The sequence below is a fragment of the Saccopteryx leptura genome, chromosome 2, assembly GCF_036850995.1.
Source record: "Saccopteryx leptura isolate mSacLep1 chromosome 2, mSacLep1_pri_phased_curated, whole genome shotgun sequence".
NCBI classification, from domain to species: domain Eukaryota; kingdom Metazoa; phylum Chordata; class Mammalia; order Chiroptera; family Emballonuridae; genus Saccopteryx; species Saccopteryx leptura.
The window spans coordinates 349,989,750-350,012,054 of record NC_089504.1 but is presented as its reverse complement, the minus strand read 5'-3'; the positions used below and the strand labels follow the sequence as shown (position 1 = coordinate 350,012,054).

At 53.1% G+C, this 22,305-nt stretch overlaps 1 protein-coding gene across 3 annotated transcripts in view; it reads right to left on the bottom strand.

The window, feature by feature from the left end:
* ABI3 (ABI family member 3) overlaps positions 1 to 22,305 on the bottom strand; it is a 523,965-nt gene that overhangs the window by 243,648 nt on the left and 258,012 nt on the right. The gene's annotated exons all lie outside the window — the stretch shown is intronic.

Below are 22,305 nucleotides of genomic sequence, written 5' to 3'. Positions count from 1 at the left end.
GTCAGACTGCAAGGTGTTGTGTGCAGGGCCTGGCTGCCACTCGCCTTTGAATCTCTGTCTGCACACCAGGACCCAGACTAGAGAGACAGGCAAACAGCCATTCTCTAAACAGGCCGGCCCTTCCCACGCTGCCTCCTACCCATCTGTCCAGGCTCCTGCTCATCCCCACCCTCTACCCCCCACCCCTGAGTTGTTTCCTGTCACCTGTCACAGCCTGAGATGATCTTGTTTGCTGATTGTTTACATGTTCAGTGTCTAACTGGGCCACTAGAGTGTGAGTTCAAGATGGCTCAGGCATTGTCTCCATCTGGAGCTGCTCAACACCGAGACTGAGTGGTTCTGTGGGCCGGCACCGGTTGGGCCTTTGCTTGTATTACCTCCGTGCATCCTCCGAGCCCAGCGAAGGCAGCTGGTACACTCACAGACAGCTTAGAAACAGGTTCACAGAGACCTGAGGAGCTCGTCCAGAGAGGAAGGGTTGTGGGTGGGAGCCGAGACGGGAGCCCAGGCTTCACCGCTGTGTCGTGCTGCGTCCAGAGCAAAGCAACACCCTCGGGCCGTGCTGGTGCTGGGGCCTCCGCCAGACCCTGCCACCGCCATTTCTCCTGCTCCTGCTATTCCTAGACCCATTTCTCTTTTCTCTGCTTGGAAGCTGAGGGGGAAATTAGAGATCAGAGAGGGAAAATCAGCAGCTTCCATAGCAGATGAACAGCAGTGACCAAGTCAGAGTGGAGTCCAGGTCAGTCAACAGAAAGAACTTCCAGATCCTGGCTCCATGGGGATGAGACTTGTGTCCTATTTCTATAACGATGAATGAATGATTGAATGAGACTGTTCGCTGGAGAGCAAGGAAAGTCTTTCCTCATCCAGCCAGAAGAGTCTGCTAGGATGGCTGAGGGGCAGGGACGTCTGGCCGGGGGGCAAGGGAATGGCGGTGACGAGTACATGGGGGACCCTTGGAGCTGCGCTGGGAAACACGGGGTGAAGCACACCCCTTCACCAGCACCAGCCCACCCGCTCAGGCCTCTGACCAGTGTGTGCTTTGGCTCAGGGAGTCTGCTGTTTGTCTGAAGTGTCCCCTGTTTGCCCTCCTTCCCAGGGCTATTGGCAGGCCTGTTGTCCCACAAGCCGGGCGGCCAGCTGTGCAGCTGTCTGGAGCTGTGTCTGGGGCGATGGGGCGTGAGAACATCTGGGGCTGGGTGTGTAGAGCGGCCAGGCAGTGGGGCAGGGTCCCCTGGGCCTGCCATGGGCGAAGGTCATCACTTGGCGACACGCAGTTGTGCCCCTGGTTGACTGAGGGTCCTTGTGTTTGGGCAGGAAAGTCAAGATTCTTTCCCTTCCTAGAGTGTGAAGATGGGGGAGTGTGCTACTCAGAGCTGGGCATGCAGGAGTATGTGTCTGTGGCTCTTGCTTTGAGAGAGAATGAGAATTAGGGGCAGGGGGTTGCTTTCAGACTGAGTCTGCACGGGTGAGAGCAGGCAAGGTACCCACCTGTCCTTTCTCTTTCTACCGCAGGACTGTGATAGACCAGCCACCACCGTGGCCTGCCGGCACCCCACCCTGGCCACCACCATGGCCCACCCTGGCCACCACCATGGCCCGCCGGCACCCCACCCCGGCCACCGCCACGGCCCGCCGGCACCCCACCCCGGCCACCGCCACGGCCCGCCGGCACCCCACCCCGGCCACCGCCACGGCCCGCCGACACCCCACCATGGCCACCACCATGGTCTGCCGACACCCCATCCTGGCCACCACCATGGCCCGCCGGCACCCCACCCCGCCACCACCACGGCCCACCAGCACCCTACCCCGGCCTCTGTGGGCTCGCCAGACTGGTCAGGGCTCTTACAATATGCTGTTCTTTCTTCCCAGCTCATATTCCAGATGTAATTGATGATTTGGTTAATGTCTGTGTACCTGACTTTTCTCAAAGATCCCTGGGGACTCCTCTCTGCTGATTTAATATTGTGTTCCCAGAGCCAAACTCAGTGTCTGGCCCATAGTGGGAACTCAATATACAAGGGAGATGGGCTCTCAAGAGGTGTCCATGACAAGATATCATCATGTCCTTCCCCTGCTCACAGAAGTTCGTGTTCACGGCTCCCTGAGCCCTCCCTCATCGGCTTTCTAATAGAAAGGCCTGCAGTCAACAGCCACATTGTTCCCCAAATTCACTTCCCTTAAGCTGTCCTTTAGCTGGCGCAGCCCTTTCCCCTGCCCATCCCCCACTCTGGTTGTCTTTAAAATCCCATCAGGGCCAGCTCAGAGTATCCCTTCCCTGACAAGCTTTTCTGGACTTCCCTAAAGGTCTAAAGCAGAGGTCAGAAAATTTTTTGGCTGAGAGAGCCATGAACACCACATATTTTAAAATGTAATTCCGTGAGAGCCATACAACGACCCATGTACGTTACGCATTATCCAATAAAAATTTGGTGTTGTCCCGGAGGACAGCTGTGATTGACTCCAGCCACCTGCAACCATGAACATGAGCGGTAGGAAATGAATGGATTGTAATACATGAGAATGTTTTATATTTTTAATGTTATTATTATTTTTATTGAAGATTTGTCTGCGAGCCAGATGCAGCCATCAAAAGAGCCACTTCTGGTTCGTGAGCCATAGGTTCCCGACCCCTGGTCTAAAGTGACTTCCTTATGTGGGGTTGACCTCCCTCTTGAGTATGGGTGTCCCAGTGACACTGGCCACTGGGACACCCAGCCTCACCAACCTACATATTCCCAGCATGCTACGTGCACATTCAATAGCCCTTTGTTGATTGGAAGTTGAAACAGAAAGGGCCCACACCTGGCCCCTCTGAGGGCAATCAGCAGGCCCACTCTCTCACAGTTCAGAGACGGCAAAAATCTGTGGGAGGAGGCGTAGGGACTTTAACAAGACCCTCAGTGACCCCCACTGAGTCAGACCCTCCTACAATCCTCTCTCCTGGAGCGTGAGCAGAGCCTGTGACTTGCTCCTAGTCAACAGAATACAATGGAGATGAGGGACTTTGCAGATGTAATTAAGATTCCGAATCAGTTTGAGTTATCCAAAGGGAGCCGAGTCTGTTGAGTCTGGCTTCATCAAGCGAAATCTCTCAAAAGGGGTACTGAGACCTTTCCAGAGGTCACGAGATCTTCTTGCGGGGCTTGAGAAGCTACCTGCCCTGCAGTGAGACAGCTTAGGAGGGGGCCGCGTGGCCAGGAATGGTGGGCCGCCTCTGGGAGCTGAGCGCAGCCCCTGGCCGGCAGCCAGAGAGCCAGAACCGCAGTCCGCGAGCTGCAGGACCCGAAGGCCGCCAACCTCTGTGGGCTCCGGAGAGGACCTGGAACTCATGAAGGAGAGTGTCCTGGCTGACACCGTGACCACAGCCTTGTAAGACCCTGAGCAGAAGGTCCAGTAAAGCTGGATCCAGACTTTGACCCATGGAAACTGTGAGATTTTTAAAAAAATATGTGTGTGTTGTTTTAAGCTACTAAATGTGCGGTAATTTGTTATTGGGCAACTAATCGGGTGGGTTTGAGACAACCAGCTTCGTGGAGCAATGATCAGCGGAGGGTCAGAGGTGTGAGAGGACCCTGGAGATCGGGAGGCTAAATTCAGGCCTTCACGTGCCCACCCGCTGGTCCAACTCGCTCAGCCCCCTCCCATCTCCACCTCTGGACTGGCCTATCTATACTGAGGACTTGGCCTGTGAGTCTATGTGGAATCCAACTGGTCTCAGTGGGTGATTTGCGGGGCACATGGCTTGGGGATCCTAGTCTCTGCATGTCCTTCAATTCAGACCAAATTTGATATAAGGCTAACACCTCAAACACCATTCCCCCAATCCTCACACCAACTGGAAGGTCCCAAATTACCACAGAGGCAGGTGAAACAGAGCTTCCCCCTCTGACACCCCCTACGTGGCCCAGGCGCCTGCCTGCGGCCCAGACAGCCCCGAACAGACAGCTGCTGCTCCCCTAGGCTCTTCCCCTGCTGTTGGGACCAGGCGGGCTGCAGGGGAAGAGTTCACAGCTTCTGTGGCAGCTGGGGTTCCAGATGTGGGGGAGCCCAGAGCCTGGGGATAGTGTTACACCCAAGGGGTCAGCCGGCTTTCCCAGGAGAGATGGGAATGTCAGGGGTGTCTGGGATTGGAGAATTGGGGTGGGGAGGACTACTTCCTACTCCCCCCCCAACTCTGCTCCTAGGCTGCCTCCTGGATGTGGGTAACTTGGCATCAGCTAAAAGTGGGGCTTGATGAGTAGACCCAGGTCCCCAACCAATAGGGGTACAAATCACCACCTGCTTCGAGTCTTTCCTGCCCCTGAAGAGAACCTGACTCAGATGTCCCAAGACCTCGCCAGAGCCTCCCGCCAGAGCAGCTGGGGAGAGGGGCCGGACCCCTCTTCGAGCCCTTCCTTTTGTCCACAGTGAATGCAGCAGGATTCGGTTTCTCCACTGACGCTCCCCCGCAGCCCCCACTGGGCCCAGCCGCTGGCCCGCGGCTCCCATCCATCCTGTCTCGGGCTGGGCCTCTCGGGGATACAGACAAAGAAGGCATCTCAGGTTCCCTTGTCAGGGAACTTGCCCTTTGATCTGCCCCCTCCTCCTACCCTGGGGGTTCTGGGGTGCCCCAGGGAAAGCTCCATCCGGGGACAGGCACCCAAAGATAAGATCTGGGATGGGAAGGAGCCCAGGGCACCAGGGACTTTAAAAGGGTGCCGACAGCCGCTCCCCCCCCCCCCCACCTCTGCCTGCTTGCCCAGGCTCCTTCCCTGTGCCTGGGCTGGTGCTCTCCACACTACCCCCCCCTACCTCTGCCCGCTTGCCCAGGCTCCTTCCCTGTGCCTGGGCCAGTGCTCTCCACACCACCACCCCCCCAGCTCACCTCTGCCTGCTTGCCCACACTACCCCCCCCCCCCCCCGCCCCAGCTCACCTCTGCCTGCTTGCCCAGGCTCCTTCCCTGTGCCTGGGCCAGTGCTCTCCACACTCCCCCCCTACCCCCCCACCCCCGCCCCAGCTCACCTCTGTCTGCTTGCCCAGGCTCCTTCCCTGTACCTGGGCCAGTGCTCTCCACACCACCACCCCCCCAGCTCACCTCTGCCTGCTTGCCCAGGCTTCTTCCCTGTGCCTGGGCCAGTGCTCTCCACACTCCCCCCCCCCCCAGCTCACCTCTGCCTGCTTGCCCACACTACCCCCCCCCTCCCCCACCCCAGCTCACCTCTGCCTGCTTGCCCAGGCTTCTTCCCTGTGCCTGGGCCAGTGCTCTCCACCCCTCCAACCCCCGCCCCGCCTGGGAAACTGCTAGTGCACTGAGGTCATCAGGCTCTCCACCTTCCCAGCAGCTATTTGGGGGGGAAAGATGCCCATTGCATGGAGCACTGCCTGGCAGGATGCAGTCCCAGACCAGCTGCCACACCAGAATCACCGGGGCTCAGAGCCCCTGGCCCTGCCCAGCAATTGGAGAGGGAGCATTGGGCATCTGTACATTTGGCAAGTTGCCAGGTTGACACCACAGGGCCATACCACTCCCTGTGCCCAGAATCTTCAGGGGCACAATAATGTGTCTACCAGGAGCTACCCCCACTCTCAGCACCACACAGGACACTGGCCAGAGCGCTGGACCCCTGTGAGGCCGCCAGGGCCGAGCCTCTCATGACACAGGGGTTCTGTGTAGCCCCTGGAGAGAAGCAGTGCCTCTGGGCGCAGGAAAGCCCAGTTCTGCTCTCCGGGTCTGCTCCTCCTGGGGGCTGTGAGCCTTGGCAGGGTCCCTCCTGTATCTTCTTGCCAGGAGCACAGAGCAGGCGGGCTTGTAAACGGTTCAGAGAGTGCACTGTGGGGTCAGACAGAGCCAGGTTCCGCCCTGGCTTCACCAAGCACTGGCTGGGGCACTGGAGCACCTTGCTGGGCCCTTCTGGGTCCCACCACTCTTCTTTCTGCTCTCCTCTTCCTCTAGCCACGTGACTGTCTCTCCCCTGAGCTCGCTTCTCTTCTATTTCCTCCCCACACGTCCTCAAACACACCTGGCCCCCCATCCATGTTCTGCGCATTGTGCTCTGCCCGGCGTGTTCTTGCCCCGTGTGTCCTGGCAGGGTCGCCTTAGACCTTGCAGGGAGATGTGGAGAGCAGAGAGAGCAGTCAGAAGTCTTAATTATTTGCAAGATTTAAAGCTGGAAGAGATTTTAAAGTTCTTTAGTTGCAGCTTCTGCTCAGGATGGAGCAACAGGGATTGTGTTTGTTCTCTTTCTCCTCAAACAATAAAAATAATCAGAACATGTGAAACGAGGGTACCAGGGCACTGGACCACAAGGCAAAGAGGGACAGTAGTTCCTGAGAGGTAGGACACGATGAGCTGGGCCCTGAGATTCCCCAGCTTCCAGTCTGGCAAAAGTGTCAGCCTGTGGCCCAAGGAGAAAGATTGAGGCAGACCCCAAGGGCTCCTAGAGAAGCTGAGTGAAGGTGAGAGTTTCAAAGGTGTGTACACATGTCACAACGATCAAATTCACACTTTAAATATGTAAAGTTTATTATATGTAAACTATACCTCAATAAATTAAAAAAAAATTTTAATGTTTGTTTTATTGATTTTTAGAGAGAAGAAGGGTGAGAGCAGGAAAGAGACAGGAACATCTGTTTCTGTATGTGCCCTGACCAGGGATTGAACCAGCAACCTCTGTGCTTTGGGATGATGCTGTAACCAACCAAGCTATTCAGCCAGGGATTAAAAAATCTTCCATGCCATGGCCAGTTGGCTCAGTGGTAGATCGTCTACCAGTGTGTCGATGGCCCAGGTTCAATTCCCAGTCAGGGCACTTAGGAGAAGCAGCCATCTGCTTTTCCACTCATCCTCCTTCTTCCTCTTTCTCTTCCCCTCCCTCAGCCATGGGGCTTGATTGGTTCAAGCGCATCGGCCCCAGATACTGAGGATGACTCCATGGAGCCTCCTCCTCAGGTGCTAAAAATAGCTCAGTTGTGAACATGGCCCCAGATGAGCAGAGCATCACCACAGATGAGGATTGCTGGGTGGATCCCAGTCAGGGCACATGTGGGAGCCTGTCTCACTATCTCCCCTCCTTGCACTTGAAAAAGGAGGTAAAAAGATATCTTAAAAATCCTATGTTGAAATTTTGACCTAAAATAACTTATTGAAACATTTTTATGTCAACTAGGTACTATATGCATATAATTTAAAAATTAAATAGCACAGAAGAGATTAAAGTGAAAAGCTTCTTCCTTTCTCACCTTGGGTCCTGCTTCCCAGAGAAACCTTTTAATCATTTTTATTTTTAGATATTCTGGTGATTGCTTTTATCTCTAATTTTTATACTGTTATTTTAAAATATTTTATTTACTCTTCCCTGACTTGTCAACTTTAGATGTTACCAGTTGACTGCCTGTTAGGATTGATGAGAATGTAGCTTTTAATCTACCAGCTTCTCTTCCTGAATATGGTTAGGTCTGTTCTCAGACCTCCACCGCTCATCCCTGAAACATCGAACATCACACATTAGGTTATGTCTATTACTGATTAGCCCCCCATATGTGATATCTCCTGATTCTCCACTTTGGAGGTGAGAACATTGGTCCCCACCTCTTTTCTCTTTCTTCTACTCCTTTGCTACTGTGAGCTATATTTTTTACATCAACACATTAACATTTACTTTCTAGGTTTTAACCATAGACAAGCCTTCTGTGATTTGTCTAAAAGTGGATCCTTGTTAAAACAACAACCACTACCAACAGAGCATTTGGCTTTGTAACTTGTTCACTGGGGAGTCCAGGAGTGTGCTATGATACAGTGTGACTGTGACAACAAACCCTCATCATTTTATGGCTAGGGAAATTGAAATCAGAGGGGCTTAGTGTCTTGTTGAAGGTCACACAGCTGGTGAGGAGTAATATTGAAGCAACCTTTTCAGTCTTTAGGAACCTGGATCCCAAATACTCAGTTACTCTGGAGGGAGGGAGACCTTAATTAAGGTAGCTGCCATCTGGTTTGCAGTTATAAATGGAGAGAATGGAATCAGTGATCACCAAGTTTCTAAGTCTCCGTGGGTGAAAGTGTCATCAATTCAAAACAAAGTACTAACAGACAATCTGAAAAGGCCTATATTTATTTTAAAAATTCAATCAATAATTAATCACCTTTCAAAACAAACTATGAAGCCCAGATGGATAAAATTTACTATTTAAGGAATAAATTATCCTGATTCTCTATAATCTTTTCCAGAAGATAGAAGCTGAAGGAATATGTGCTAACTCATTCTGTGAGACCAGCATTACCCTAATACCAAAACCAGACAAAGACTGTAAGAAAACCACAGACCAATATCTCTCATGAGCATAGATGCAAAAATCCTCAAAAATATTAGCAAATTGAATCCAATAATGTATAAAAAGAATTATGTACCACAACCAAGTGGGACTTATCCCAGTAAGCAGAACTGGCTCAATCTTTGAAAATCAATTAATGTAATCTATCACCTCAACAGGCTAAAGAAGAAAATTTACATGATCATATCAATAGGTACAGAAAAGGCATTTAACAAGACTCAACACTCATTTATGATAAAAACAACAACTATCAGTAAATTAGAAATAGAGGGAAACTTACTCAACTTGATAATAAACATCTACAAAAAGCCTATTGCTAACATCATACTTAATGGTGGAAACTCAAAGCTTTCTTACTAAGATCAGAAACAAGTCAAGGATGCCCCTCTCATCACTGCTTTTCAACATGGTACTGGAAGTCCTAACCAGTTCAGTAAGATGAGAGAAGAAAACAAAAGTTATTGAGAAGGAAGAAATCAAGCTGTCTTTGTTCACAGACGACATGATCATCTAAATAGAAAATCTGAAACAATCTACAAACTGCCTTCCTGTAACTAATAAATAATTATAGCAGGGTTAATAAATGAAAGTCAATCACTTTTGACCGACCACGTGTGGTGCAGTGGTTGTATTGTTGACCTGGTATGCTGAGGAAGGACCCAGGTCCGAAACTCTGAGATCACTGGCTTAAGCGTGGCCTCATCTGGCTTAACTGCAGGCTCATCCAGCTTAAATGTGAGCTCACCAGTTTGAGCATGGTCACTGGTTTGAACGTGGGATCATGGACATGACCCCAAGGTCACTGGCTTGAGCAAGGGGTCACTGGCTTGGCTGGAGCCCCTTAGTCAAGGCATGTATGAGAAGCAATCAATGGACAACATAAGTGCTGCAACTACAAATTGATGCTTCTCATCTCTCTCCCTTCCTGTCTGTCTGTCTCTCTCTCAAAAAAGAAAATATTAAATATTAATACATCCTTAGGGAATTACAAATTAAACAACGAGACAGCACTACACACTTGTTGGAATAACCAAAATCTAAAGCATCGATACACCAGATGTTGGGGAGCATGTGAAACAAAAGGAACACTCATTCATTGTTGGTGGGAATGCAAAACGGGACAGCCATTTTGGAAGACAGTTTGCTAGTTCCTTACTTAAAATAAAATCTAGCAATTGTGCTCTTTGGTCTTGACCCAAATGAATTGAAAACTTAAATCCACACAAAAACTGCACATAGATATTTATAGCAGCTATATTCATAATCACCAAAAACTTGGAAGCAACCACAATGTCTGTCAGTAAGTGAGTAGATTAATAAACTGTAGTACATCCAGGCAATGGAAATATTATTCAGTACTAAAAAGAAAATGAGCTACCAAGTCATGAAAAGACATAGAGGAATCTTAAATACACATTACTCAGTGAAAAAAAACAAAACAATCTGAAACGACTACACACTGTATGATTTCAACTACATATAATCTGAATAAAGGAAAATTTTGGAGACAGTAAAAGTATCTGTGGTTGCCAGGAGGTGGAGTGGGTGGGGTGAATAGGGGGAACACAGAGGATTTTTAGGACAGTAAATTTATTCTCTCTGATACCACGATGGTGGATACATGTCATTATACATTTGTCCAAACCCATAGACAGTACAACACTACAAGTGAACGCTAATGTAAATAGGGGCTTTAGGTGATAATGTTTCAGTGTAGGTTACCAATTTTAACAAACGTTCCACCGGAGTGCAGGATATATTGATAGATAGTGGGGGAGGCTACTTTCCACTGGATTTTGCTGAGAACCAAAAACTGCTTTACAAAATAAAGTTTATTATTAATAATAAAAAAGAACAGAGCACTGAGGGAAGAACTTTTGTTATTGCTTTGGTTTTGGAGGGGTGAAGATAAAGTAGGAGTTCTTGTTGCATTTTGGACATGTTGAGTTTGAGATGTTGGTAGAACATGCAAAAGGCAGTGTCTTAGCCGGCAATCCGAGAATGGGGTTTGGAGAGAGGTGGTGCTGATGAACAGAGTTGGGCTATTTAGATCAGGGGTGGGAACAAGTGGGCTCCATGGTTCAGTGGTTAGAGCACTGGTCCTGTAGAGCAGGGGTGGGGAGCCGCCCTGGCAGTGGGTCATGTGGTACGGGAAGACAGCTTCGCCTAGAGAAGTACATGGCCCATTAGGGGCCCCAGACGCTTTGGGCCTAGGGCAGTGAGCACAGGTGCTGGGGGCGAGGGAGTTTGGTGTCAGGGCAGCGCAGGAAGGATAGGTCTTCCAGTTCTGGTTCTGTTTCCGGGGAGGTGTGTTGTGTTTTCCCCAGAAGTGGTGCCCACAGAGCGCAGGCTCAGGGAGGTTAAGAGGGTGAGGCCTGGGAGTGCAGCTGGAACCCACCCCCAGGAGGGAGGCCAGCTTGGGTGGGAGAGAGCTGGGAGGCTGGAGGGACCAGGGTGCTGGGGGGGCGGGGAGGAGGGGGGATTCCCTGAATCTGGAGTTTGGCAGGGAGGGCGGAAGGACTGGGGTTTGAGAGCGTGGCGGGGTTCAGGGAAGGTGTTTATAGGATGAGGGAAGTGGGGAACTGTTTATAGACTGAGGGGACAGAGCCCTCAGAGGCTCCAGAGAGCACAGGTGGAGAAGCAGGGACTTTGTCATGGGTTGTTTTCACTTACTGGATTTCTTTTTTTTTTTTTTTTTTGGAAACACCTATAATTCTACTTCTCACCTCGTCCAAAGATTTTGTTTTTCTCTGAAGTCAAGAAGTTTTTCCTGTCAGAGATAGGAAGGGACTTCAGAGAGGTCCTGTCCCAAGACCTCATCCTTCCCAGGAATGAAGAGAAGAGGGCGGGCACTGAGGACTTGCCACAGCTGCCACGGAATTTAATATTGGTCAATCAGACCTGAGTAAAAATATTGAGCCTCCCCCCCCAACTTCCTCACCAGCTCCTGGCCCTGGTCCCCACAACCTGCTGTCTCTCGTGGGCCACCCCTCGCAGGGCACCACCCGGAGCCCCACGCGTGGAGGGGGTGGGAAGGGCCGCGGCTCGAGTTGGGGGGCTTGGTGATAATTGAATCCAGGGACCTTGAGACAGGCCAATGGCTTTTCCCGGCCTAATTAGAAGGGGGTTTTTTGCTTTCTTTCTTTTTTAACCCAGGAAACAAATCCATATGGTCTGCAATTGTTTCTCAGGCTCTCTACCCTCCTGAAGTCGTAAATGTCATGGGCTTTTTAGCACTGGAGGACTGGGAAGGGGCGGGCCCACAGGCTTAGGTTTCTCTGTTGGAGCCCAGTCCAGGATCTGGGGCCTCCAGGGGTCCTGTCCCCCCTCCGCGCGTTTGGCCACTTCAGTTCCCCCTGCAAGTCCTGGCAGGCGGCCTCCACGCCACCCACACAAGTCTCCCTTCTCCCCCAGGCCTTTCCTCCGGCCGAGAGTTCTCCCCCAACCTAGCTGTGCTCCCCTCCCTCATCCATGCCCTGCCCAGGCATGTTGCTTTCCTTCGCCTCCCCCCAGTCCCCTGCACGATGCCCACTGCCCTTTGTCTTTCTACTGTCCTCCTAGAGTAACCTGTTTCCACCATCAGATTGGGAGCTGACCAGAGACAAGAATTATGCCTTGCCCGTCCGTTTATGGGCTTCTTAAGGGTTGCTCCAAGCAATTTTTTTATCTTCTCTAAATAGCAGAAGACACTGAGGTTAGACCTAAGGCAGGCAGAAGGGAGAGTACAGAGCTTTCCTGTTTATACAGGGATGGTTCCGAGTTTGAGAAAGACTGGAACCTGGGAGTCAGACCCCCACTCTGCTGGCCACATGCATTACTGGCTGCCTCACTCCACCCCAGCTGGGGTGCTCCCTGGTGGAACCAGGGCAGAAAAGAAAGGTGAAGAGGTTGGAGGTTGTTGCAAAACTAGGAGAGAATGCCTGACCAGGTGGTGGCACAGTGGATAGAGCGTTGGACTGGGATGCTGAGGATCCAGGTTCGAGACCCCGAGGTCGCTGGCTTGAGTGCTGGCTCATCTGGTTTGAGCAAAAGCTCACCAGCTTGGACCCAAGGTCACTGGCTCGAGCAAGGGGTTACTCGGTCTGCTGAAAGCCCCAAGGTCAAGGCACATAGGAGAAAGCAATCAATGAACAACTAAGGTGTCCAACGAAAAACTAATGATTGATGCTTCTCATCTCTCTCTGTTCCTGTCTGTCCATATCTATCCCTCTCTCTGACTCTCTCTCTGTCTCTGTAAAAAAAAAAAAAAAGGGAAAAAAAACTGGGAGAGAAGTTCCTCTGGGCAGTGGTGAGTGACTTTGTTCAGTGCCTTCTAAGCCAGGAAGTCACTTTGCGAGGGACCTGGGAGTTTATGGGTGGGGAGTAAGGAGCCTGTTTTCTGCTCCTGAGTCCTAATATTTGCTGAGCTTGGGAATTTGCAGATAATATCTTGCCCTTGAGATCCTCCATCCCCAGGGGATTTTGAGAAGAGTCCAGAGTATTTGGGGGCCCAAGATTTCAAATGGACTCCCATGTTGGCTGTGTAGCCATGGTATAAATTTGGGAGAGTCATATACTTCTCTGAGCCTCAATTTCATCACCTGTGCAATGGGATGATTTTTTTTTTAAATTTAAGGGTTGATTTTAGAGAAAGTAGAAGAGAGAGAGAGAGAGAGAGAGAGAGAGAGATCAATTTGTTCCACTTATTTATGTATTCATTGGATATTTCTTATATCTGCTCTGACTAGGGATCGAACCTGTAACCTTGGCGTTTGCAGATGACACTCTGACTGAGCTAACCAGCCAGGACTGCAATGGGATGATTATACTATTAGTTGTTTGTGAGGCACAACACTGGAGGTGGGGGATTAATTAGTAAGAGCCAGTCCCTTGTTCTCAGGGAGCATACAGTTCAGGTGAAATGAAGGGACTTTACTAGAAATCTAGAAGGGGTTGGAGTGGGGGTGGTGTGCGGGGAGAACAGCCCAGAAGGCAGACAGGTGTCGGATGCATTAGTCTCCAGCCCCGTGTCAGCTGCAGCCAAGCTCAGCCATCGTCCCCCGACTTGACTTCCCCTCATCCCACGGCCTTCCTCCAGCGCCTGCCGGGAGGCCCAGGCTGTGTCTGTCTCACAACTGCTGTCTGTGGGTGGCTTCCCCTTCCCAACATTGTCAGCCAAGAGTGGGGGAAGGCGTGAGCTGCTGGTCTGGCTGGAGTCAGAGGGACAATGTGAATGGTTTTGCCAAACCGTGTTAAGCTGGATTAAGTCACAGGGCTGGTCCCCCACTAATATACTTCTTTCTCTCCACTCTGCCAGCCTCTATCTTTCTGTCCGAGTGCAGTCTGTTTCCGGTTCTTCTTGATTTGCAGCGCTCTGTCTTGGCTGGGCGGCCTGAAGGCTCCCTGTGGAAGGGGGCCCACGCAGGTTGCGGGGAGACTCGCTCCGTGGAGAGGAATGCAGTTAGCATCCCATGGGCTCTTGAGCAATGACTGTGCACAGGGGCTGGGGGGAGGGGCACAGGGGCGATAAGGAGAGCTGCAGAGATGAATCAGCTTATAATTTAATAAAAGCCATAAAGCAGAGACTCAAAACGGAATGGAGTCCTTTCTATGCAAAGTGCTGAGGAGATCCTGGAGGAAATATGAGAGGGAGATCCGGGAGGACTTCCAGGAAGAGTTGGGAAAGGGATGTGGCTACATGTAGGACCGGGGAGAAGACTCCGCAGGCAGCAGGTGCAGCGTCAAGGCCCCACTAGGAAGTATGGGTTGTACTCAGGGGACACAAGTCACCCAGTCTGACTGCAGGTTTGGAGATAGGCTGGAAGGGCAGGGTAGGGTCCTTACGGGGACCCCAGCTGCCAGGATAGGATGACTGACTCAGATACCCAGTGTGACCCAGGGTTGTGTTAGGTCTGCCCTTAAAACTTTGAGTTTTACAGCAGATCTCCAAGGGAGCTGCTGTTTCTTCTCATTTTACATCTGAGAAACGAAGGCTCAATATCATATGTGATTACCTTGCCCAAGACCCCAGAGCTAGGACTTGGCAAGGCCAGGGTTTGAACCCAAGACCGTGTGACTATTAAGCTCCCATCCTTTCTACTTGTGTCCTTGGGTGATGGGGTCAAAATAACCAGCAGCAAAAATAGGAGGAGACTTCTCGCAGGTGGGCCTTGAAGCCCTCATTTCAGGGACCCGGCAGAGCCCAGGGTCGGGAGGGGGTGCGGTGTCTTGAAAGAGCAGACTGGTCTGAATCTCAGACTGAAGTCTCAGGCTCTGAGGAATCTCCATGGACAGGGAGGGGGTGGGCATTTGGGGACAGGCAGAGGGGTCCAGGCCAGGTCCCCCAGGTGGGACTTGGAGATGCTGGCCTTCTGCCCCCTCCACCGGGCCTGGCCGGTGTGGCTCTGCGCCAGGCCCCCAGTGGCGCCAGCCTTCTTCAGCCTGGGTGGGGGGCTGGGACCAGAGGGGAGGGGGTCCTGGGGGCGGCACCACGGTTAAAACACCAGGCTGTTAACTGGGATCCCCTTTCTCCCCTTCGTGGGTTCCAGCTGTGCCTGCCACTCTGCAGGAGGCGGCAGGGGACTGGAGAAGGGAACAAACCTTAGGAATACCCAGATGGGGTCAGCTTATCGTCCACCTCCGTCCCCCCGTGTGAACTGCAGGCCCCACCCCCTGTCTCCTGCCTCCCCTAGCCTTCCCCGCGTCCTGCCCTTCATCCTCACCCCACGCCCAGCACAACCCCCTCCACCTTCAGCCCAGCGGCAGCAGACTCGGCCTGCCGTTCATCCTCACCCCACGCCCAGCACAACCCCCTCCACCTTCAGCCCAGTGGCAGCAGACTCGCCGGCCGTTGCGGAAGAACGGGATGAGAGTGCTGGGGAGACAACATGGCTCCCAGGCTGGCTCTCTATTTACTATCTGGACAAATATTTGGGTGTCAGTTGTCCCATCTATAAAGTGGGTCTGATAGCTTTCTGGTCGGACTGAGACAGTCATGAAATTACAGCTGTGAACATGCTTTGTAAAGTTTATTGAAGCAGCGTCTCCAGAGGCCCAGTTGATCGGTGCTGGGTTGCTTGGTTCGCCCACTTCAGTGGCTGAGGTTAGCCCCTGTCCCTTAGGGTCCCCTTCGGTCTTCAGGTCCCCTCTCCCACTCTGAGGCCAAACCGGGGCCCAGAGTCCAGGGTACTAGGCTATGGCTTCCACTACCCTTCCCCTATCCTCACTGCAGTCCTCAGGGGCACGTCCTCCCAGGCCTGGACTGTGGCTGCCCCTTTGTCTTCAGTGGAGGCTCTTTCTTGATGGAGGGCTGCCTGGCATTTGGGCATCAAATCTGAGTGTGGTCAGCCTGAGACAGCCTCTAGCCAGCCTGCCGAGCAGACTTCTCTCTTGCCCGGAGAAGCGTCGTCATGCTCCCAGATGGGGGAGCCAGACCCCTCCGCCTGGCGCCCATGCTCCCTCCCCTGCCCCTTGACTAGTCAGACACCTGGTGGGGGTGAGGGTGAGGGTGCCGCAGCCAGGCCTGGACTGCAGCCTCGCCTCTCAGCCCCCACTCCTCACCTGAGTCCCTGTTCTGGGTTTGCCGTGCCCCAGGGCTTCTGGCAGCCTCCCTGGAGAGGCATGAGACAGGCTCCGGCCTGACAAGCGTGTGGCGCTCTCTGGGCACATGCCTAGCCCATGTGTTACCCCAGGAAGAGGCGGGGCTTGATGCCCAGAGCTGCCAAGGTGGCTTCCGCATGAACCTATTGTGATTCCGGCAGCGTCTTCAGCCCTGCCCTGGCTCTCAGCCATTCCCCTGAAAGGGATAGAGTGAGGCTCTCACTCCCGGGGCCTAAGGGCTGCTTAGTGAGGTCTCAAAGAGTTGGTATTTTGACAGAGGATCTAGGTTGTGGTTCTTCTGGCAGAATCTAATCCCACCTGGATTTTCAGACAATTTCCTTTTCCTTTTTAACTGAACTTTGAGCTCTTTGAGAACAAGGCACTGGTTCTTGCTAATCCTGCACCACTGACGCTGAGGTGGATGTGTGCTGGATTGAAGAATGGCTGGGGCGTAGAGGACAAGACAGTTAAGATAAGAGAGGTAGGACCCTGAGGACCAAAGGTGACCCTCTTTAAGCTGCCTTGGACCTCAAGGCTGTGGCATTTCACACAGAGGGTCTGGGCTGGTGGATCTACGCTGTGGGATCCAAGTTGAGACAGATGGCTCAAGCCATCCAGCTAGAAACCGTAAAGCTCCGTGACCATGGAGATCCCATCTTCGTTCCTCTTTCCCCCAGTGAAGTCCCTCCTCATCCCAGGACATGCCTTATCTCCTTCCCCTCTTGACGAAGCTTCAAGGAGAAACTTTTCATATACTAGGGCATCTCCACCGCCTCACCTGCCACCCTCTCCTCCAAGCACTGCTGTCTGTCTCCTGCACCCCAATCCAGGGGCTCATCCCAGCCTCCTCCGTCCCAGACCTCCCTGCAGCACCTGCACTGAGAATCACCTGCTGCCTCTTCAGGGAAACTTGCTCCTTTCGTAAGCTTCCCTGATGCTGCAAGATCCAGGCCCCCCAACGCACTGACTGGCCCTTCTTAATCATCTCTGCCTCCTCATTGTCCTTGGTCATCTAAGCAGGCCCAGCTCAAGGGCTCTCTCTCCCTTTGTCCCATGGCGACCTCATGCAGTGGCTGGCAGATGATTATGAAACATTCTCTGGAATTTTCTGTAGCCCTGGAATTTTCCTGAGCTCCTGCCTTATATAACCAAAACTTCCTGACTGTCCCGCAGACTTCTCAAACTCAACAGGGGATTCTTGATCCTGAACAAAAGCCTGCTCCTCCTCCAGGGCTCTGTCTCCCCTCAGCTGTCAAAGCTGGAGACTGGGCGTCACGGAGACCCCTCTCTGCCTTGCCATTTCCCACCTGACCCAGTGCCAAGACGAGTTCGTTCTCCCTTCTTAATGTTCCTGAATTGCTTCCCTCTTTTCCTCCCCACTTCTAGTTTCTGTGTGTGAGGCACCAACCTCGCAGCTGATCTTCCTGCCTCTAGTTCCTTCCTCCCTGCAGCACACTCAACTGCTCAGACAACCTCAGTATCTCCCATTCAGTCCAAATCGCTCAGCACGGCATTCTGGTCCCTGCTAGACCTGGCCTGATTTTCACCCCGTTCCCATTATTATTTATGCTGTTAACCGTTCCTCACTCCTCACTCTTGTGCCACTGCTCCAGCTGTTTGCTTTGCTGGAAATATTCTGCCCACCGATTTTCCATCCCCACAATCCATATCCTGTTCATCTTTCAAAACTTCAAAACTCAGCTCAAAGCCTCCCTGTCCAGGACCCTCCATGGCTCCCTGCCCCCATGAGGACTTCCTACTGAGATCCCCAGCGCGTCCTGGACACTCTTATACCCTAGGTCCGTGCTGTTTCACGGTGATTCTTACCAGGAAGACACACCTGGGTCTGGGGGTGGGGTGTTGCTCAGATTGCCTGGCGAGGAGGAAAGATTGATCTAGGATAGGGCTACAGATGTTTGTTTTGGGGGGAGGGCCTTTTCGTAACTGTACTTCAATTTCCCCCACTCTCAGTCCTCATCTTCAGGAAGGGCATACCCCAGCCCTGGAAATGGAGCCCTGGAAAAAGGCGTCTACCTTAACCAATCAGTGATCGCCATTCCTAGGGATGGGCCATTCAGAATCAAGGATGCCTGAAGACTTTAACGAAGGAGAGAGTGATAGAAACAGACAGGGAACGACAGGGACAGACAGAAAGGGAGAGAGATGAGAAGCATCAACTCATCGCTGTGGCATTTTAGTTGTTCATTGATTGCTTTCTCTTATGTGCCTTGACCCAGGGGCTCCAGCAGAGCCAGTGACCCTTTGCTCAAGCCAGCGACCTTGGGCCCAAGCCAGTGATCATGGAGTCATGTCTACAATCCCACACTCAAGCCAGTGACCTTGTGCTCAAGCTGGTGAGCCCGTGCTCAAGCCGGTGACCTCGGGATTTGTCCTCAGCATCCCATTTGGATGTTCTATCTACTGCGCCAGTGCCTGCTCAGGCACCTGAAGACTTTCACTGAAATTCTAGGACTTGAGGCTTTTTCCTCGAGCTCTGCAGTCCTCCTGCCACTATGTGGTAAAGGGAGTTGTCTATGGGAGAAAATGGAGGCAAGCGATGGAGAGGGAGAAACTGTTTCCTGAGATGTTGTTTGCGCCTCAGAATCAAGCTAGGCCTAGAGCCAGCCCTACCCCGTGAACCCTTCATTTCTGATAGACAGTAAATTCCTTTGCACCACCCTGGGTTAGGTTTTCCCCTTGCATTACAGAGAATCTGAACTGGTACACAGGAGGGGAATAGGGGGGCTCCCTGGTGGCTGGCTTCCTGATCTCCGCATCAACCTCCGGGAGGTCTGGTGGACTTCCCTCGGTTCCAAGGTTGAGGAGCGGGAGCCTGGTTGCTCTGGGCCCCTGGTCTGTATATCTGCTGTGGTCCGCTGGCATCGAAGTCCTGTAGGAATAGATGAGAACCATTTGGACCACTGATTGAAGCCTTAGGCCCTGAGGTAGGGCTGGAATATGGTCGCTGGAATATGGGCCTGGGCCTGGGGCTCTGGAATACGCAGAGCCCCAGGCCCAGGCCAGAAAGTATGAGCACTTCTCAGCACAGACCCCCAGATTGAATGTTATTAGAATTTGGTAGGGGGATGGGAAGATTCTCAGATTTTTCCAAAGGGAGCAGTCAGCACAGGGAGGAGACCCAAACCCACCTTTCCCAGGAGCCCTTCGGGAATGTAGCTGGGAACAGCTGGAGGAGGGGTTACCGGGAAGGGAGCACAGGGACTGGGAAGTGCCCGGATACTGTGGGAAGAAGGCAAGACTGAGCGCCTTGGGAGGGACTGGGGGGTGGTGAGAGTTGGAATGTTCCTGAATGTTCTTTTATGATGGGGCCTTCGGGAGATGTTCCTGGCCTCTCTTCTGACATGGCTGGGGTATGGAAAGAGGTAGAATTGAGACATGGAAATGGGGAGCCCTAACTTTCAGTTAAACCTGGGAAGAAGCACCCTATGAGTGGCGATGAAAAGCTCCCTTGGGGTCTGCCTTGGGAGGAATTCTGAGCACCCATGTGAATGAAGTGTTGCATCAGAGACCCCCAAGGATTTGTGCTGAGAACTGGGGGTCTTTGGTGGAGCTGGAGAGTGATCGGGAGTCTGAGGCAGGGCCCGGGTCAGGTGGGTTGCTGAAGAGGAACTCGTATAACTGGGAGGGGTCAACATGAGGGGAGTCAGAGAGGAGGGGGCACGAGGCCGAAGGGGCCTTCCTGGCCTCCGCTCTTCTGTGCCCAGATTCCTGAGGGCTCGATCTTACCCCGTGGCTTTTTACCCACCAGCCACCACACACAGGGAGGAGTCTGCTTTGTGTTATCAGAGGAGCAGGGTCCCCCAGGCATATGGTCAGCAGACCCCCGCCCCCAGGAGCATCATGGGAAATGTCTTCTCCTGACCTAAGCTGTGGCCCCGCCCCTTCTTTCCCTGGAACATGGGGTTACAAGCTCAGTGGCCCCCACCACACCCCTCCCCGCTGGGTGAAGAGGCTTTTCACATTGTTCCAAGTCTCATCTCGGCTTCATTGCCCTGGATGAAAGAGGGGAGGAGGGCACTAGGGGAGGAGAAGGGACTCTGATGGGCCAGCGAAGATAAAGGGTCTCATCCTCCCGAGAATGGGAGAGACAAAGAGTGAAGAGGAGAGAGGCCTTGCGGGTGGGGGTGAGGTGGGAAGGGAGAGCCACGGGCCTCAGGCCCAAGGAGACCGATGACACAGGGAGGGGCAGGGAGCGCGCGTCTCACGAGTCCCTACTCTGAGGGGCCCGAAGCTCGGGAGCTGCCTGTGTGACAGCCACGGCCACAGCCATAGCCACAGCCACAGCCACAGCCACAGGCACAGCCACAGCCACAGCCGGCCGTTGAGCACTTGTGTGGGGCTAGTCTGAACTCAGGACGTATTGTAAGAATAAAATACACTCTGAATTTTGAACACTTAGCAAGGAAAAAAAGTAACGTTTTACTAATAATTTAAAAATATTGATTATATGTTGAAATAATACTTTGGACATGTTGGGCTAAATGAAATATATCATTCAGTTCACCTCATTTGCTTCTTTTTTCTTTTGTAATGTGGCTACTAAAAAATTGAAAATCACATATGTCCCTTGCATTCGATTTCTATTGGACGAGGTTGCTTTAGTGCCCTCCATTCAGTCAGCAAAGTTTTATTGGGTGCTAGCTATATGCCAGGCAAGGTGCCGAGGATCAGAAAGTGAGCTAAACCAGACCCTGTCTCTGGTTTCCTGGAGTTCACAGTAACCAAATAATCACTCAGACGGGTGCCTAATTGCAGAGGAAGATAAGTGGTCTAAAGCAAAGGAGTGAAACATGGTGTTCTCTGAACCTGGAACCAAGACGGCTGATTTGGGTCCAGAGCATGGTGAGAGCTTCGGCAAGGAAGCACGGAACCGGGAGGTAACTTGGAAAAGAAGGGGAAAGCGTGTTCCAGACAGAGGGCTGTTCCAGATGGATGTGCCAGAGCCCTGTGGCTAGAGGGATCGTTGGAGCTGGAAGCATTGTGAGACGGCTGGTTTGGGGGAGCACAGAGTGGGGAGGACGGTGGCCGGAGGCATTGCCAGGGGCCTCACGCAGCCCTGGAGGCCGCTTGGTAGGTGGGAAGCCCATGAGGCATTTTCATGAGCCCTCGTGGGGGAATGGGAGAAAACAGGGCGGCAGTTAGGCTGAAGGGGGTCGAACAGAGTTTCTCCAGTTTGGTGGTGGTGGTGGTGTGTATGTGTGCAAATCTCCGGTACGATGTCTTCAAGGTTCTCTGCCCCGCAACCCCCCGGAGCCCTAGGGCAGGATCAGTCCCCTTGGTACTCCTCACCCGATCCTAGTGCTCTAAGGAACTTTTTAGAACACCCTCTTCTGGCCCCGCTGCGGCCCCTGCTTTACTTCGCTCCGCCTGCACCTCCTGGCCTGTCCTGCGGCACGCGCACCCTGCACACTGCGGCCAGAGCCCGTGCTTTCCACGCCGGAGCCTGTCCACGGAGCCCCCTGCTTTACTTCGCCCCTGCTGGCACCTCCCGGCCTGTCCTGCGGCACGCGCACCCTGCACACTGCGGCCAGAGCCCGTGCTTTCCACGCCGGAGCCTGTCCACGGAGCCCCCTGCTTTACTTCGCCCCTGCTGGCACCTCCCGGCCTGTCCTGCGGCACGCGCACCCTGCACACTGCGGCCAGAGCCCGTGCTTTCCACGCCGGAGCCTGTCCATGGAGCCCCCTGCTTACGCCGCTCTGTGCGTCCACAGGCTTCTGAGGCCGCAGTGCAGACGCCGAAGCGCGGCTCTTCGGAAGCCCTTCTCGGTCGGGCCCCACGGCCTCCGCTCCCTCTCCAGGCTCCAGGCCCCGTGTGCGCTGTTCTCTCCCTGCAGGGCCTTTGCTGAGCCAGTTCCTCCCCAGCTCACTGATCCCACTCATCTCTAAGGACTCGGCTTCGATGCCCCTTTTCTAGCCAAGCTTCCCTACCCGCTGGTAGGGGCGGGTCTGGGCCAGGACCTCCCACTCACCCCCAGCATGGCACTGCACACCATCCAGGGCCTGGCTGCTGTCTCTCCCTCAAGAATGTAAGGTCGCCGAAGGCAGGGACTGTGTCTCCCTCATCCACGCAGGCAACGCCTGGCTCTCCTTCAGAACTAGAGGTGTTTCCCCATCAGAATGGGGGCTCTGTCATCAGATTAGCGGAACCAAATCTGGGACACTGTCTCCCCATCGATGTTTGGTTCCCTCAGACAGACCGTCTCCCCATCACACTGCACACTGGGTGTCACCCAAGCGCCAGGCTCACTTCTCCTACTTCCCTGCGCCCCCGAAGACACCCTCCTCCCGGCTCTCCCTGGGCCGGGGGTGGAGGGTGGAAGACAGCTGTCCCTCCCTCTCTTGCCTCACAGCGGCTACCCGCATGGCCATTTTCCCTTTCTCTCTCCAAT